This window comes from Cupressus sempervirens, chromosome 2 (genome assembly GCF_028749045.1).
Source record: "Cupressus sempervirens isolate cs-2001-9-10 chromosome 2, ASM2874904v1, whole genome shotgun sequence".
NCBI classification, from domain to species: domain Eukaryota; kingdom Viridiplantae; phylum Streptophyta; class Pinopsida; order Cupressales; family Cupressaceae; genus Cupressus; species Cupressus sempervirens.
Window position 1 is genome coordinate 130,651,546 of NC_143119.1, and position 5,496 is coordinate 130,657,041.

At 39.6% G+C, this 5,496-nt stretch overlaps 1 pseudogene across 1 annotated transcript; it reads right to left on the reverse strand.

The window, feature by feature from the left end:
- Positions 1 to 2,412: 2,412 nt before the first annotated feature.
- On the reverse strand, positions 2,413 to 4,682 carry LOC149571387 (putative pectinesterase/pectinesterase inhibitor 32; annotated as a pseudogene). Its single transcript, XR_016358513.1, has 2 exons — positions 3,429 to 4,682; positions 2,413 to 3,242 (listed from the first exon to the last, which is right to left on the reverse strand). The product of XR_016358513.1 is annotated as a putative pectinesterase/pectinesterase inhibitor 32 (transcript).
- Positions 4,683 to 5,496: the final 814 nt, after the last annotated feature.

Below are 5,496 nucleotides of genomic sequence, written 5' to 3' on the forward strand. Positions count from 1 at the left end.
TCTTTGAGCTCATGCCCTTTTCAGGATTCAGTGACAACCCAGCACAGTTAGCACAACATTTCATTAGAGGTTTGAACAACCGTTTAATTGGGGGTGTTAAGGTGTTTGAACTTAAAACCCTCAAGGATGCGGTACATCGAGCCGTCCTTGTAGAGCAGAGTGTGAACTTAGGACATCGGGGTTTTGTAGGAGCACCTTCAGCATCAGGATTGAAGGGTGGTCAGGGAGCAGGTGGCAATAGGAAACCTCCTTCTGGGGGTAATCAGCGGAAGGAAGGTATTTATCCTCCAGCTCAGAGTGGTGGCGGTGGTTCCAATACTAGGAACTATCATAACGCTCAGCGCAACAAGCACATCCAGTATGACCAACCATCTCAGAGTGTTCAGTCTTATCCTAGTGGGGGTAGTTTCCACCAGTCTAGTGCACCTAGACCTCAGAGGAGCTTCAATGGAGAGTGTTTCTCATGTGGACAACGTGGACACAAGTCGTCTTGTTGCCCTCAAGGGAAACCACAGTTCTCAGGCCAGGGACCCGCAGCTTCAGAACCTACAGTTGGTGGCATGGATAGAGCCCAGATAGTGTACTCAGTGGAGTCTTATCCTCCTACAGGGGGAAAGGGTCCAATGGGACCCGCACAGTGAGTCCTTAGCTTTTCTATTCTTGTAGGCTTCCAGGAGTAAGCCTAAGTCTAGTGGGGGTGGATGTAGTGCCTGCCCCTAAGTCACATTTCAGTCTTCATTTCCAAACTCTTTTAGGCCAGTTTTATACCTGATGTTTAGTAGCATTACTTTCAGATTATTAGATGTTGTTTTACACTCAATTTATTATATGATGAGATGACTTGGTACTCTATATTTCATGCATGTATGATGATTATTCAATGTTTTCAATTATCAATGATGATTAGTTATATGGTTTATTATCACACGTGCTTTCTTATGGATACTTACCCCATACTGCATGTGTATGGTGTGCGTGTTTGTTTTCTTTATGTATGGTGTTTCTGATGTGGTTAAGGAAGGGAGTCGTAGTCACCTGCTAGTCGGGATCTACACGATGCACCACTTCCTGCCATTGTCTGTTTAGCTTAGAATATTATGTCTGTACATGCGTGAATTTTATGTAGGTTGCAGGTACCAGGTATCGACTTCCCTGAATTGCCAGGATGAGCGTACCCTATCGCATTATCTCAATGGTAAGAGAGGGGAGATAAACTCTTAAGTCCAAATCCTAAACCCTTTAGCCAATTGTCCTAATTGATAATTAGGAGAAGTATCTGAGTTAAGTACCGTCCGAATGCATCAAATGATGTTATTTCATGATTATAACCCTTTTTGGTTGATTTAGTATGTGTTCTTCTATGATGGGTTTTCATATGTTGCTTTATGAGTCCTTGATGTATTTTCTATTAATTAAGTTTAATTAAAAGGATTAATTAATGATTTAATTTAATAGAAAATTATTATGATATTTTAATATTTAATTAATTGAGAAATTAATTAAATAAAAAGAATTAAATTTGGAGATAAAAGTTTAAGGATAATTTAGAACATTATAATATTTATTTAATTTAATAATAATATATTTAGAGTTCATTTTTAAATAAATGCTAGATATTATTATTAATTGAATTAATAAATATTTTATTAATTAAGTTTCTAAAAATGAATTAAGAAGTGGAAAAGATATTAAATTATTAAAGAAATTCTACATTGCATGATGCGTGCATAAGTTTAAAATAAAAGAAATTAATTAAAAAGATTAATTAATGATTTAATTTAATAGAGAATTATTTTGATATCTTTAATATTTAATTAATTGAGAAATTAATTAAATAAAAGAACTAAATTTGGAGATTAAAGTTCAAAGATAAATTTAGAACAGGATAATATTTATTTAATTTAATAATAATATATTTAGAGTTCATTTTTAAATAAATGCAAATAAATAATCATTTAAGTAGTTTCCAAAATTTAAAAATAGATATGCACAACTAATTCTTATAGGAAAAAATAATAATAGGATAAATAAAAAAATGGATAGAAAAAAGCCTATCCACTTAAAAATTTACATTGATCTTAAAAATAATAAAATTGACATAGATCTTAAAAAAATAAAAATTCATAATTCTATAGAATTTGTAAGCTTCGATTTTTATTAAATCTTATTGTTTGAAAAAAAAAAGAAACTGATTACATCATCTTTGTTTGGTTCATGAAAATGGAGAGTTCATTTACTTGGTAAACATGAATCTAAATGTAAATGGCAGATTTAGCATAAAATGCTAGAGGGAAACAACACACAGAAACTAATCCAGTCTTCATTTGACAATGCACTCCCTCAACCTTACAAGTAAAATGCAAACAGTATGAATAGCGGGAGACGAAATAGCCCTCGATTATTCCAGCGTGGACAAAGAATCATTCCTTAGAACATTGGTAAAGAAAGAAATATGAAATTTGAAGCTCAGAACTTGAAAGGGCCGGAAACGGGGAAAAAAACAGAAGAAAAAGAAACGAACTCGGAGTATCAGTCTCTGTGACCACGCTTCAAACCGGCGATGAACGGGACTCCGGTAGGCTTAAGCCATTTTTTACCCTTGATCAGACGGGCAACGGTAAATTTCTTGACCTGCGAAGGGTGCTCAAGGATCTGATAACCCGTCCAGTTTACACGCTCTAAAACCGATGCTCCCGCTCCGTAGTTATTGTACTCGCCGTAGAAAAGAGTGTTGAGGGCAAAATCTGAGGCATTCCACGGCAGCCAACCCTCCGGTTGAATAATATCATCCAGATAAGACTGCATGATCACGGTTCTAGAGTACTCTTTCCACGGCCTCCCTAGAAACGTCTTGAACTTGTCTTTGACGGGAAGAAGATCAGGAGCAGCAGTGATGTTGCAGTAATGCACAGAAAACCCGGTTTCTGATTCGGACCTATTTCTGCCTTGCGCGGTTATCGTGTTCTGCTGACCTTCCATTGGCTTCCTCACCATTATTACGCATTTCTGAAACACGGCCGCTGCGTCCCCGAATATGAAGTCCACCGTGCCGTAGATTTCACATTCTCTGTAGAACTGGCAGAGTGAATGGGCGTACAGAGTGTCTTGGTACCCTTTCATGCTGCACCGGTAGAACACTGATTCGTGTGATACCACGAGAAGGGCCACCGCTTGATGCTTCTCCGCTCCAGCTGTGTTCTCAAAAGTTATGTCACGGGCGAAAAATCCGGTGGCCTTCACAGCTGCATATAACAGAGAAATTGTCACGCAGAGAAGAGAAATGAGATTAACATAATCACATTTCAAACTATATATATGTGTGTGTTTTTTTTATTGTGTGTATACGAATACATGACATATAAACCAAATATGTTTGACGCAAGACAGGAAAATTAAAAACAGTGATGCAGAGGGTAGAGGAGATTTACCAAAAGTTGCAGTGTGAAATGTAGTGAGATTATTCGCAACGCTCTTGTTGCCAGTTACAATGGTGCAGTTGGCGCCGTCCCCAACCAATGTGAGATAACGCATGTCCTTCTTGATCTCAACATTCTCACGATACACTCCAGCCTTCACATATATCACATATCTCTTCTTGCTTTTCCGAGGTGCATCTTCCACAGCCTCGCTAATCGTACAGTAATCTCCGCTTCCGTCCTGGGCAACGACGGCATCGATATGTAAATCTTCGACAGAGTCCGTCAGAAGCCTGCGATCGGAGACCGCCAACCACGCCGGTAAATCATCCCCGGCCAAAACACGGCGACTGGTCGGGCTCGGAGCCGGAGCCGGAGATTGTAGTGCAGTGCGATGTTTAACAATTTTCTTAGACATGGCAAGGAAAGGGGTGAGGATATGAGAATTGACTTGCGCGCTGAGTTGCATTTGGGATTTGAGCGCGCCATTGGTGTTGGCAAATCCTTCAAAGCACGTGTCCTGATTGGTAATGGCGGCGCTAAGAAACATACCGGCCTCAAATCCAGGGTCAGGATTATGGGATGAGTCGAGCAAGTAATCCAACACCTGGCCGAGCTCGTCGAAAGTGAGGTTGTAAAGATCGAGACAGTCTTCAAGAGCGATTTTCTCTAATCCGGGGGACGCGTTGGGCAGCAATTCCAGAGCCCTCGCCATGCTTTGTGCTACAAAGGCGCTTATTTTCACGACGGCTTTTCGGAGAAGCTCCAAAGAAGGTCCCTCCTGGTCACATCGGGGCCAATCGGGGCCTATGACCGCCATAGTCGAAGCGCACATTTGGGGATCCGCGGAGCCCTGGCAGGCTGTCGGCATCGAATGATTTGGGCCCCGGGTCATATGGATTGAATGTTTCATGGCTATATCAGTATTGCGACTTTCATGGGAGGCGGGGGTTAGAACAGCAATGCATATGACAGGGCGGAGAGCGTCACAGAAGTCGCAACAGTTACGACCGCCTTCCTGGTAAGAATGACCGGTCTCCCCGGTTTCGATCCCTCCATTTCCTTTGAAATTTGTAAGATTGATTGCCGACGCCTAAACTAGGATTGGAGGGACAAGGGATCCGACAAGCGTTCGCTAGGAATGGGAGAAGAGTGTGTGCTTGTGAAGGTGTTGTCAGATTTCTTTATGTAGAATTCGGATTAGGACGCCATCTGCAGCGATGCATCATTTTCTTCGTCTCTTTCGCGAGGTGGGAACAGATTCAATGGATATGACAAAGATAAGCTTCATGCTATCTTCGATCCAAATAATGAGAAGAATACAAGGCAGCGATGAAACAGTTCAACTGTCATAGAAAACTGCCAAAACTGGCAATCAGACATGAAAGTAAAACTAATTTTAATAGAGCGATGATCAATGCATTAGCGTCTTGCAAATGCACATACTCTATTTTTAACAGTTCCAACTTTCATGGAGTGAGCGCAATTATGGGTACAGGTAAAGGTTAGCCATTTTAGTTCTGATTACGAGGTAATTGAACAAGTACTGTAAATTGATTTGGGCATTTGAATCGTGTACTGTTTGCGTTCTTCTTACACGTGAAGACTTCATCACGTTCATCTAATCACATTCGTTTTTGCAAATGACAACGAAATTCAGAACGACCATGACAACTAATTTTACACTGATGTTGGCGTTCGAAACGATCGGAGTTCATCAGTATCGATAAAGCCATCAGATGTTTTATTGCCTCTACTTTTGCACCGGGAGAATTTCATGTCTAGTGTATGGAATTTAGTTGGCTAGTTGGCTTCGACAATGAGCTTTCCAAAACAATAATTTTTTTATATATAGGTTTCTTATTTTTTATTTAAACAAATTAGGAATATTTATTTTTTCTATGTATTTTAGCTAGCTTATTTTTCATTTTTTATATTCTAAAATTCAAATATTATCATATGAACCCCCGCCTCCCCCGCCAAAGAGTAAATAATATGAAGGGAAATAATTGAAATTTTTTAAAATATTTTTTTATAAATTTTTGTGGCCCACAAGCCTTGTTTGAATCTTATCGATTTT